We start from the raw sequence: 12,352 nt of genomic DNA on the forward strand, positions 1-12,352 counted from the left end.
GGTTATGCTAATTTGGGAGAAGGGATGGTAAGTTAAAAAAATTATAATTGCGTACGTTGTAACTAATTAGTGTGCAATACAAGCTCAGGCATTTTAGTGACAATTGTTTTCTTGTAGGTTTCAAAATTGGGGATAGATGAGGAAATAGATCGCGAGGATTTGTGGATTGAAGCACAAAAAAGGCAAGGAAGACGAGTTCGCCAATGAAGGCTATGGTGAAACAAATCGTGAGTTTACTGAATTTTTTCAAGTTCATTGTCTATATATTTATAATATATATATGGTACCATTTTGTAACACACACACACACACACATATATATATATTTGTTTAGATTGAGTTGAAGGAGAAAGTAAAAGCTGGAGAACTGGTTGTAAGTGAAGTGATGATGTCTTATCCAAGGCTCTAGAACCTGAGCATGGAGGAAGAGTCAAAGGCGTGGGAGGGTTTGTAACTCCCTCATGTTACTTTAACCTCCCTAGGCATAACAGGCCGAGCGTACAAGATGTGATGCAGGCCATGTTAAAAGAGGTAGCTATGCAAGAAAGGGCCTTTTTGAATAAACAAGCTTATAGAGTTTGAAGCTCGTCTCCCACCTAAAGTTAAAGGAGAAGAACTTGTCATACTTGAACCTGAACCTCAACCAGATAAGATCAAATCACCCATTTAACAACAAGGCAGTTGTTATGAAACTGTGAATTTACAAGCAAATGTGGTAGTACGGCAACACTCCTGCTGAAGTGAAGTCGCTTGATAAGATAGGTAGAGAGCGAAAGAAATGAATTGTCAAGGAGAAAGAGAAAGGCTTAAAGAGCAAGCTGGGCATGGAATGAGAGCGAGAAAAAGTTCAAGAAAAGGTGGAAATATCTAAGGCTGGAGTATTCAACGGCTTGCTAGACCTAGATGGTGCAAGGATTGAGAAGGTGGATGATGAAGTACTTGGAAGGCAATCAGACCTATAGGTTCCAGGGGATGAACAACTCCTGATTGGGGAAACTCTAGGAACTCCAATGGTTAGTTTCCAAATATAGTCTCAAAGTGTTTTCAATCATTGTATCATGTATACATTTACGTATACCCGCATGATTATGTAGTTGTAACTCAATTGTCATTTAATGTTTTAGGTACTTTTTGGAACCAGTTCTAAGTGATCATATCTCTTAGTACCGTTGACAATGTCATAGCAAAAGGAACTGCATTCTTTGCTGGCCCTCCCGGCCAAACTTACCATGGTTATCCATTGGGCGACGCAAATGTGCGTGTTTCTATTGAGACAAAAAAGAAGGAGAGAACCCTGGTCCCTTTTCCAGTGGGTGATGACATCAAAACAATTAAGTAGGCCATGGAATCCTTCGTACCATGGCCAAGAGAGCATGCGAAAAGGATAGAACCACAGTCCCCTGGCCTTGTCAAGGTACGTACTGATTATAGCTTGCTTATATTATAACAATCTTTATTTAAAAGGGTCATTCACTTACTAGTTTGGCATAGACAAGCTTGTTTCAATATTAGAAGAGATTATATACCAATGTCATCTGTGTATAGAATCAAGCTGACAAGAATAAAAAAATGAAGACTGATAAGGCTGAGGTATAAGTTTTCAAGTCGAAAATCAGGCCTTTCGGGCAGCAAGGGAACAAAGATGTAAAGCTAAGACAGGTCAAACTAAAACTTACTATTACGATTCGAAGACCAAGTCAGAGACTACTGGACGTCTTGCAGAGCGACTCTTATACAGGCCATGTTCTCGAGATTTTGAAGTTTTTATCTCTTCAATTTTTATGTAAAGTTGTTTAGTACAAGGCGAAAAAATGCCTCCTTTTTATTACCTCAAATAGATAAGTTATAACACTGAAAGGTGTTATTATGGGAGTGTTGCATACCTAATAGAAATCTTTCTTAGACTCTACCCGGGCAGCCCTCTACCATCCACCCCATTGCATTCGAACGTCTTGTATTGTAATGTACCGTATCAGAGCAAATACATCTCAAATTTTAGTCGGCTTCGAACATAGATCAGTCAGTAAACAACCTAGCCTTATAATTTCAATATTGAGAAAAGATTGCAGTCCGGTCAGCTAATCAGAGAAAGAAGCTTTCGGGCTACAATCCCGCAAATCTCAATGTCAAGAAAGAGGGAAGGCCTGTCCCATCATAGGTACTCAAGATATTGTGTTTGGAGAGGTCGATAGATATGTATACTAGTAGCTCGATCAACTTTATTGCGAGCCGATTGTACAAATTCGTGAAAAAGGCTGGATGAGTGGAATGAGGGAAAGCGGCTCGATCCACAAAGAAAAGAGTAGCCCAACCATTGAGGAAATTGAAGCTAAGTGTGATTTGGCATCATTGGCACCTATTGCACCAAAGTCATTGGCTAAGTTTTGCTTCTAGGGTGAAATTGGTTTCAAAGATTACAGGGTTATCAAAATCGACATGGACTATGGTGTGTTTCAGCGGCCACTGAAAGCAATGATTGATGACAGGAATGTTTACAGATGTGCAAGCATGAATGAAATAACCAGAAACTACATTATTTTAAATCAGAGGTAAGTATAAATTAATTTATCTCTCTATGTCAACATTAATTCCTTACGCTGCTATTTCCATTTGGTTGTGAATATGCATCTGCTGATTTAAAGTTGGTTTATTGTCATTGGTTGGGTACCTCTATGATGTCCTCTCTCGATCTAAAATGGTGGACAAGATTGTTTTTATTGACACTGTCCAGATTGGTTAAAAAAACTGTGGGAATGCTGAGTCAAGGGATTGGCATTTAAAAACTAGGATGTTAAATGGTAAACCTGGATAGCTTTTCCTGCTACCATATAACTCGGGGTAAGTTATTCGTTAACTAAGTCTCATTGTCATTTGCAAATGTTATTTTCCGATACTGAAGTTAATAGTCTATGTTTTCTTATAAATGTAGAGACCATTGGGTGCTAACTTTTGTGAATTATAAGTGGGGGAGGAAGTTGTTTACTACCTCGATCCCTTGTATAGGAACCTTCCAGCTATTGGTAAATGGAAACCACTTGTGAATCAATAAATAAATCTGGCCTCTTTGTTTTCTTCAATCAGACTGTTTTTCCCTGCAGATCTGATACTATATTTGTTCTATTTTAGGCAAATGCATATGTACAATGAGGGTAAGAAGAGAAAAGGCAAAGACACACCTCAGTGGACACCTATGATGGTATGTGACTTTGTGCGTTATTTTCATTATTACTTGCAATATTTTAGCGTGGCTTTGTGTTTTTGTTTGTAGATTTCTGCAATGTGTGTTGGTTATGGATAACTTAGAATAATTTGGTTTTCATATGTTGCTTTAGGGCATTACTAAACAACTAGACCATGTGTAGTGTGGCTATTATGTCATGCTATATATGAGAGATATTGTCAATGATAAGGACATGTATTTTATAACCAAGGTACGCCTAAAAGTTGCTCATGCTCACTTGTTGTTCTTTCTTTCTTCTGCCTAGTTTTGGAGTATGAATGAAAAACTAATATCAGTATTTCTATATTCTCTTTTCTATTATGTCATTTACAATTCTTACAATTCTTGTTCACTCCTTTTGTTAAATTCCTGCCTGCAACTTAAGTTTGTTCCTATGTTTGGCATTTGCCCTCTTTCAATGAAATTCCGTGAATTGACAAAAAATAAAAGTATTAATGAACATGCATTATACTCGATGCTTTTTCAATGGGAGCGGAGGACCACTCTTGCTCACACAAAGGTTGATGTCGATGAGATGATAGAAGAGTGGGCTGTGCTTCTCGTCGCAAAGTATCTCTAGGAGCTTGTGATTGGTTATATATTTAGAAGCAATGCCAATATAACTTTTTCATTAAATAGCTAAGAATTGGACAACTAACTTGGTCTTAGCTATGTGAATGCTCCATATGTATATTGCTAATACAATGATCTTTATTTGGTTTAGTTTGCGCACATTTGATGTTGAATATTAGTTAGGGTACTGTTCTAATGCTATGACATTATGATCTTTTGTTAGATATTAGGGTATTTGTTCTAATGCTATGACATTATGATATTTTGGTTTGAGAATATGGATCATTTGGTGTGCTTATATATTGTCACTGCTTTTGTGAATTGGTTTTCATGATTTTTGTACCATATGAACAATATTTGTCACAACAATAGGCTTCAAAACTTTGTTGTCTTACGTATGTTCAAACAACTAAGTGAAAAGGGTACGACCTTTGCATAGTTGTGGATGAAAAGGTACACAACATATTCCATTATTTGTTGCATACTAAGTAACCATACAACAAAAAGGATACCAAATTTTGTTGTGGGATGAAATAGCTCACAACCCATTTCAATTAATTGTCTATGACAAAATAAGCAAACATACAACAATAGGGATACTGCGTTTTGTTATTTCGGAGAAGCCTCCAGAATAAAACAACTCAACACATTTGTTGCATGATAACTAACCATACAATAATGATCCACAAGATGTTTCTTGTTTCTGTGTACCCAAATTTCATTTAGTTTTTTGTTGTAACAAACATAAAACGAACTTGAAAACTCGGAATTTTAACTTAGTTGTGTGATTTCCAAACACACAATGAAGCTCAAGTTTACATTAGTTGTATGACAGATTTCATACAACTATGTTTACATAGTATCAGTTGTCCGAAGAGCTAATTGCCGAGCGCCTCTTTTGACCATCATGTCGAGGTCCATCTTCACACAAAATTCTATTAAAACTTTTGCTGTATGAGTTCCAAACACACAATAAAATTCAAGTTTATAGTTCGTTGCCTGATTCACAAAAATACAACAAACTCAATATGTCGTAAAACACGTTTGTTGTATGATGGAGCCTGGCAATAATGAGCAGCTGAGGAACTATCGAGGAGCTGCAGAGAATCATACAATGGTGATCCATAGTTGTATGACCGAGAGGCTATTTTCAATGAAAAATAGCTCAACATACAACGATTTAGTTGGTCATCAGACAACTAAAATTCACTATTGTGTATCGTCATTATTGTAGTAGTGTTATTTCCTTAAAACTACTATATTAACTTGCTTCTGTGTTTACATAATTTGTGGAGTAATTGAGAAGCCATTGAGCTTAATTGAGAAACAATCTCTCTATTTCGTACCAAATATGGATTATAAGAAGATTTAGAGAGATATTAGAAGAGGTTTCCAACGTTGAGAAAAAGGAGGAGAATAAAATCATAATTAGAGAAGGATTGACGATCATTGTTAATTAAGAGGGGAAGACAATCACAGGGAGGGAGACCGAGACCGAGACATTCATATATCATTCATCAACAAAAACTCTTCACTTTCTATAACAACCCTAAATTCAGAATAATAAAATTTCGAATTTAAGGATGTTATCACTCTAAAATAACTTCAATAATTGAAATTACATTACAGTAGCTGAATATCTCAACTAAGTTTAACAACAACTCGGTTTATAAACTGTAATACATAAACATAATTACACGTTGTAAAGATGTACAGTTTAACATCTCTTACAAACACCTCACTAGAACTAAAAATGAATCTGAATCAAAAACAACTCTCAGTTGTCAAGCAATGCACCCCTCCTGTCACAGCTACTAAGAAGCACTACCCTTGCACCAATGATTGGTACACCGAGATTGTAAACACAACTGGTAAGCTTCACCGCCGGTATGAGTAAATGAAAAGAAATACTCAACAAACATGCATCTATGACAACTTCTCAGATATTATTATAATTACCACATTTTCACAATAATAACCACATTATGATCATTAACACACTCAGTTACTGTCATCACCACAATAACGCTAGCGTCATCACAAATGATGCACACAACAATGGAGTCATTCATGAGTCGGTCAGCACTTTGCTCCCATGCATCACAGGTACAAACTAGAGCTCTAGATTAATCTTCCCAAACCCTGCCAATGTATGGTTTCGACACTGCCTATCGCCACTTTGGTGTAACAATCAAAATAACACATTGTCGCCTTTTTGGCAACAACTGCTTAAACGACTCACCCACCCTACCCCACAACACCACAACAATAACATCAATATTACCGGAAGTTACATTTTATTCCCTTCTGGTCAACGACACACAATAATTATACCGGAAGGTACATTTTCTTTCCTTTCGGTAACCACATAACAACAATATAACTCAATAATGCTGAAAGGTACATTTTCTTCTCTCCCAGCCACACAACATAATAATGCCGGAAGGTACATTTCATTCCCTTCTGGCCACACAACATATAAGCACTTCGATTATATGAATATTCCATCCAAAATCCTCCAATTTACCCAGAGGTACATTTTATTCCCCATCGGTCCCATCTTCCACCATTCAATGAAAACCAAATAAAAATACACAATATATTTCGCAAATATAGTAGCTTTATATACTTAGTGATAAATATATGCATATCCTATTACCATTTAGATACACATATATAAATCACCAAATATATACACATTTATATTTCAATCACAAAGTAAGTAAAAATATATAAAATGTAAGATCACACGTCTAGTTACCGCCAAGAGTAACTAGACAAACGTGAGGTTTACTCACCTTTATGCTTGCTCCAACTTCGAGTTCACCGAGTATGAAAACTTGATTCCTCCTCAAGCACCTAAGTGACAACAAAGATCACTTAGTAAGGAAAGTAACCTAAAAGACAAGCTTCTAATTTACTAAGACCACCTTCTCGGCCTAACCCATCAATCGTAACAAACTGAAACCTCACTGCCTCACTGTCAAACCATAACCAAACCAATCACAAAACTAAATCAAAACTTCCAAAAACATATCTAACTCAGCTCCTTACACCCCAAACTGTCCAAACTTGATAAACTTAAAGCATAGACTCTAACAATGAAAACTAACAAAACAGCCACTTCCACTTCTCAATCCAACACAGTGACAACCCAACCGGCCAAACACCAACAACTAGCTACTCTCACCACCACCGCACCACTTGCTGGCCTCCCAACCTCACACAGCCACACACACACTCTGCCATTTCCTACTCAAAATATAACCAAACTTCTTAACTTACAACAAGAAACTTCCTAGAAAAAACAGTTCCTTACCCAAAGATGATTGCCAAGGTCATAGAGGACTACTAGAATGGTTTCTGAAACCTCCCCAGTTGAAACTGCTGCTGCTGTGGTATGATTTGCTGCACTACTCCTCACTGAAGCTTGAGCAGCGTCAGAACCCTCCCAAAAATCACCCTACTGGTGGCACAGCAGCTCACATCACGGCTGTCTAAGGCTGCCGGACTTGCTGATCGTGGCAGCTCCCTGAACAGGGACCAGAGTGACAAATTTTCTGGGTTAGAAGGGAGATGAGGTCGGCGTGGCTCTAGGGTGGTCGATAATGACTGGTTAATGGCTGAATGGTGTGATCGAAGGGAAATAAGATTGTGGAAGAAGGAAGAAGATAGGAAGAAAACGAAATCAGTAGGAGGGCTCGGTGGAGTGAATGAGATGAACATAGGAGGAACAAATGCATATATTTGTTTCCAATCTCTCTCTCCCAAAAATACCCTTACAACAACTATCTTCCGTAAATAAATTCTCACTCTTCCGACTTCCGATTAAAACGTGTCACATATCTACAAACTCATTTTGACAAGCTCTACGACTTTCGTGAAGGAAGTTTTCGGAAACGAGTGACGGATCACAAGTCGACTCTTGAGTCAAATGAATTAATCGTAAAACGACTTAATGATTCTCAAACCGATTTCTACTTTGAATGAAGGCTATTTAAAAGTCATAGAATATTGATATAACCAAAATATCATTTCATTAATCTCCATGAAATTACAAGAAATTAATAATGAATTTCGGGTTATTACACTTTCCATCTTCTCAAGCTACACCCCATATTTCCTCAAGGATACACACATAGATGGATAAATATCACATTCACCATCAATCTCCTCAAGGACGAGTCCACGTCTCCTCGAGCTAACATCCATAATTCATCAAGGCTTTCAATAGTTGATTTTACTTTGTGTAATTTTCACAACTATGAGTAGCGACATCTTTTGTGTTATGGGCTAGGTTATAAACACTAGTTATGTCGAACGCTTTTGCAAGTTTGGCTAGTTACTTTTATTCATGCCAATAGTGAGATTGACTATTTGTTTCTTAGTTTATAGGTAACTTTTGCATATCTATGTTCTCCGCATACCAACTTAGAATGTTTATATGTAATCGGTGCTAAACTTAGGTTAAACAATTCACCTAATCGTTTTATTTTCTGTCATAAGTAGTAAAGGCTATAGTATAATAGTCCAGAATCAAATAGTTAGGGTTGCATGCTAGAGAGCTTCTATACTAGTTTGGACTCTATAATCGATCATTCAAACTCTACATGTTCTTTTTAATGATATTTGCATTCATCGAATAAACTTGCTTATGTGCGTTTCACTAAGTATTTTGAGATTGCATATTTAGAATATTTTTAACGAAAAGTGTGTTTCTCTGCGTTGAATAACTCAAGGGAAGTAGTAAGAACTTATGCAATGTATTCACGGTTTGTTCTTGATTGGTTTATATCTCTCAGCATAATAAAAGAATATGTTACTTGTTATGTTCAATCATAATTGGTGGTGGACAACTGAATCCCTAACCTCATCTTTATCTGATATTTATCAAGTCGATTTTGAATTGTTTATCATTATTCCTTGATTTCTTCTTTATAATCCTAAAACCCCAAACATCAGTTTAGTTTAATTATTTTCTTTTTGTGTGCGAATTAACTACCCTCAGCCTTTGATATCGAACGATCCCCGCTTATTATATACTACAATTGACAATCTTTTGTAGGGTTAATTATAAGGTTATTTTGGCCATATCAATTTTGACATCGTTGCCGGGTATCGAACCAGGATCACTCGCCTGACAGGCGGGAATACTTAACACTATACACTATGCCACGATGTGCATCAAACAACAATTGATACATGTTGTCTGATAGTATACATATATGTTGTCTATTTTGATGTTGTCGAGCACAGTAGACCACATATATTCCGCGTTGTCTGATAATGCTATCAAACAACATTAAAAAAAGGCATATGTTATGTGATGTTATAATACCATTTACAGGTTTCACATGATACAACATTTAAGTCTAGACTAATCGTCTCTATAATTACACTTATATGTTTTCTACATCTTATATTTACTAGAGATATTGATAATATATGTTGTTCCATAGATACTTAAATAATAGTTATTTGTAATGTTAATTGCAGTTACATTACAATTATATGTAGTTTGATGTGCATGTAAACAAAGATGTTGAACCTAAGACAACAAGTGTTGTTTGATTTGTTATCAATTAACAATTATTTTTCTCTAAGGTTTCTCTATATGTTGTATGATTTCCAAAACAACAATAGTTACTTATTGGTTACCATTGTTTGAATTCACTTTATATAATAGTTGCTAGTTATGTGCTTGTCTTTTGTTACATCAAATTACACTCATTCACTGATCATTTAGTAAGCTGAAAACTAGAAATGTCACATATAATTGGTTTTCTAACGGTTCAATAGCCAATAAAATACATATACCACAACTAGGTAGCACTTAAACACCAACTTACATAAACTAAGCAACTGAACCCAGAGAGAGAGAGAGAGAGAGAGAGAGAGAGAGAGAGAGAGAGAGAGAGAGAGAGAGAGAGAGAGAGAGAGAGAGAGAGAGAGAGAGAGCAGTGATAGCTTTATATCTTTGGAGTACTTCTTTTAACATCTTTGATTATATCACTTGCATCTTCAACAATAGAAATTTTTTTTCTTGATGGTGACTTGCATCTAGACCTTTCATCTCAATAGCTGATCCACATTCTGCCCCCTATATCATCTTTGATTGCTGTTTTGATACATCATTAGAAACACGACAGTGAGTAAATATCATTCATTATAGTACACCATACTCGGCCAGAGGATATCCTACAATTGATTCAAGGGAGTGCATGAACCGATGACTAAAAACCCAACATTCCATTATCACACAAAGGGAAAAGGTCATTTTCTGATCCCTGGACTTTGGAGGTCTGCATATTCAATTTTTTTCCTTATGAGACTCTCTAAACAAATTCATTATATCCCAGCACAACAAATTTCATTATGCATCACACCCATATTAATGATCTGTATAATAAAATGAGAATATTTTGAAATCAAGTACATCCAGCTTCGTGAGATCATGCATATATTGTGCCAATGATTATCTACTACCACAAAGAAACCAAAGGTAATACTATAGTATAACCCAAATGGAAGATTAAGTAAAAGGCAAGAAGGACAATAAATTTAAGGTAGTAAGCATCTTGACTAACTACCTAGACAATATTCTACATTTTAAACTATAACATTGGACCAATTAATGGAAAATAAACTAAGAAGCTTAGAAAGAACACATGTGCCAGCAGCTCTCAATCATTGAAGCCCACTTTGGATTTACATCTTTTGGGATCTCAAGTCATTGATCATGAATCCAACAGCTCTAATTACCTACATGTAAAGAAAAGTTCTTGTTCATACACACACAACATACTACCATGTAAATGCTTCTGAAAAATGGCATGATGAGATACTGCTAAGAACTATATTCTTGCATAAAAGAGGATAAAAAATTCAAAGAAACATGGACAAACAAAGTCTGCTCTTGAATAATAGAAAGTTGATACAAAATAAGTATATATGGTCAGTACCAAATCACTCAAGTGCAATACACTTAATTTACACTGAAATATTTTGTTGGCTTTGTTTCCTAAATGGTATCCATGCATAATATATATGAATTGAAACAACTATAGTCTAATATAAAATTTCTCAACTAATAAGACCACACTAGACAACTGCTTTGTTTTGGTCTTTAGTTCACATTAATCTAATCCCATGAATCATGCAAAATAACAAAATAGTTCAAACCTTAGTTTATAAAAGTGAGGTGATATTTTATTTCCTGAATTCTCACTGAATGATTTCAAAAGATAACATTACCTGCATTGGGTTAACATTATCCCAAGGAATCTTCTTCGTATATAGCTCCCATAATATCACCCCATAGCTATATATGACAAACCTATATAGCCAAATAAACTTATATTGGCTTAAGTAAATCTGGTCGAGAGAAACAGAGCACACTAATTTTGAAATTACAATTAAGCATACTTCTCATTTGAGGGTTCATTACATAGAAATTCTTGTGCCATCCATTGAGGCTATAGAGAGAATATGACAGACCTTTGAAGTCAGAATATCCAAATTCAGCCTCACTCAGATGGTACATTTTGGATAGTTAAAAGAACAAAACAATAATTGTAGTAAATGCCATAGAAGTCGACGTTTACCGATAGAAGTCGTTTTGGAAACTTAGCCGCGGTGGGTGGTGGAGCGGCTTGCAAAATTCTGACGGAGCTGGGTGAATTTGCAAAGTTTAGGGGTTTCGATAACTAAGAGGCTCTGACTTTGATTCTAGTGGTAAAGATGCCGGGTTGTTGACGGGGACGGAGAAAACATTGCTTGACATACTAACATATAGCTAAGCTACAAACTATGTTCGCTAAACACAAACAATTGTATTCAGAAATGCCAACAGCCCTTGTACTATAAATTTAACATAATGTCCATATGCACAACTACCTCAACAAGCTAATAGAGTCTCACAATTGAATCAGTAGTAGAATAATTACTTACCAAATGTGTGCCACCTCTTCTCTCTTCCTTTTCAAATTCTTCAAAGCACCCACACAAAAAAAAACCACATTAATCAGTAAAAACTCAACACAAAGTTAAAAACTTCAAAACCTTCAACAACAAAAAAGCTCAAGAACCTTGTCAGGCTTAGAATTGGGGGGTCTTCTTAGCTAAGAGCTTACCATCATCACTATCAAGTTCCTACTCTTCCTGCTTAACCACCGCTTTTGAAGCATTAATGCAAGCAATTGGCTTCTCATCCTCATCAAAATCACTGTCGATATTTTCGTGCTTCTCTTCCTCTTCACAATTGGTTTTTCAGGGCTTGGGATTGGGCTTAATTAGGGTTCTCGAAACCATTGTTGAGCTCTTTTTTCTTCACGTTTGACTTGGAATTGGCACTCCCATTTTTCTTCTTGCACATCAACGAATCCAGCAACGTGTCTTCATCGTCGTCAGAAGCCATCAGTTTAGGGTTTCAAGGCGGGAACTCATAAATTGGGAGCGAAAATGTGAAGTCTCATTGGGAGTGGAGGATGAGGGTTCGAACTTGTAAAAAAAAAGGAAATCCTACAATTTCTAAAAGCCCGCCGATTGACTTTGATTCAG

Source organism: Argentina anserina, chromosome 2, assembly GCF_933775445.1.
Source record: "Argentina anserina chromosome 2, drPotAnse1.1, whole genome shotgun sequence".
Lineage (NCBI taxonomy): Eukaryota > Viridiplantae > Streptophyta > Magnoliopsida > Rosales > Rosaceae > Argentina > Argentina anserina.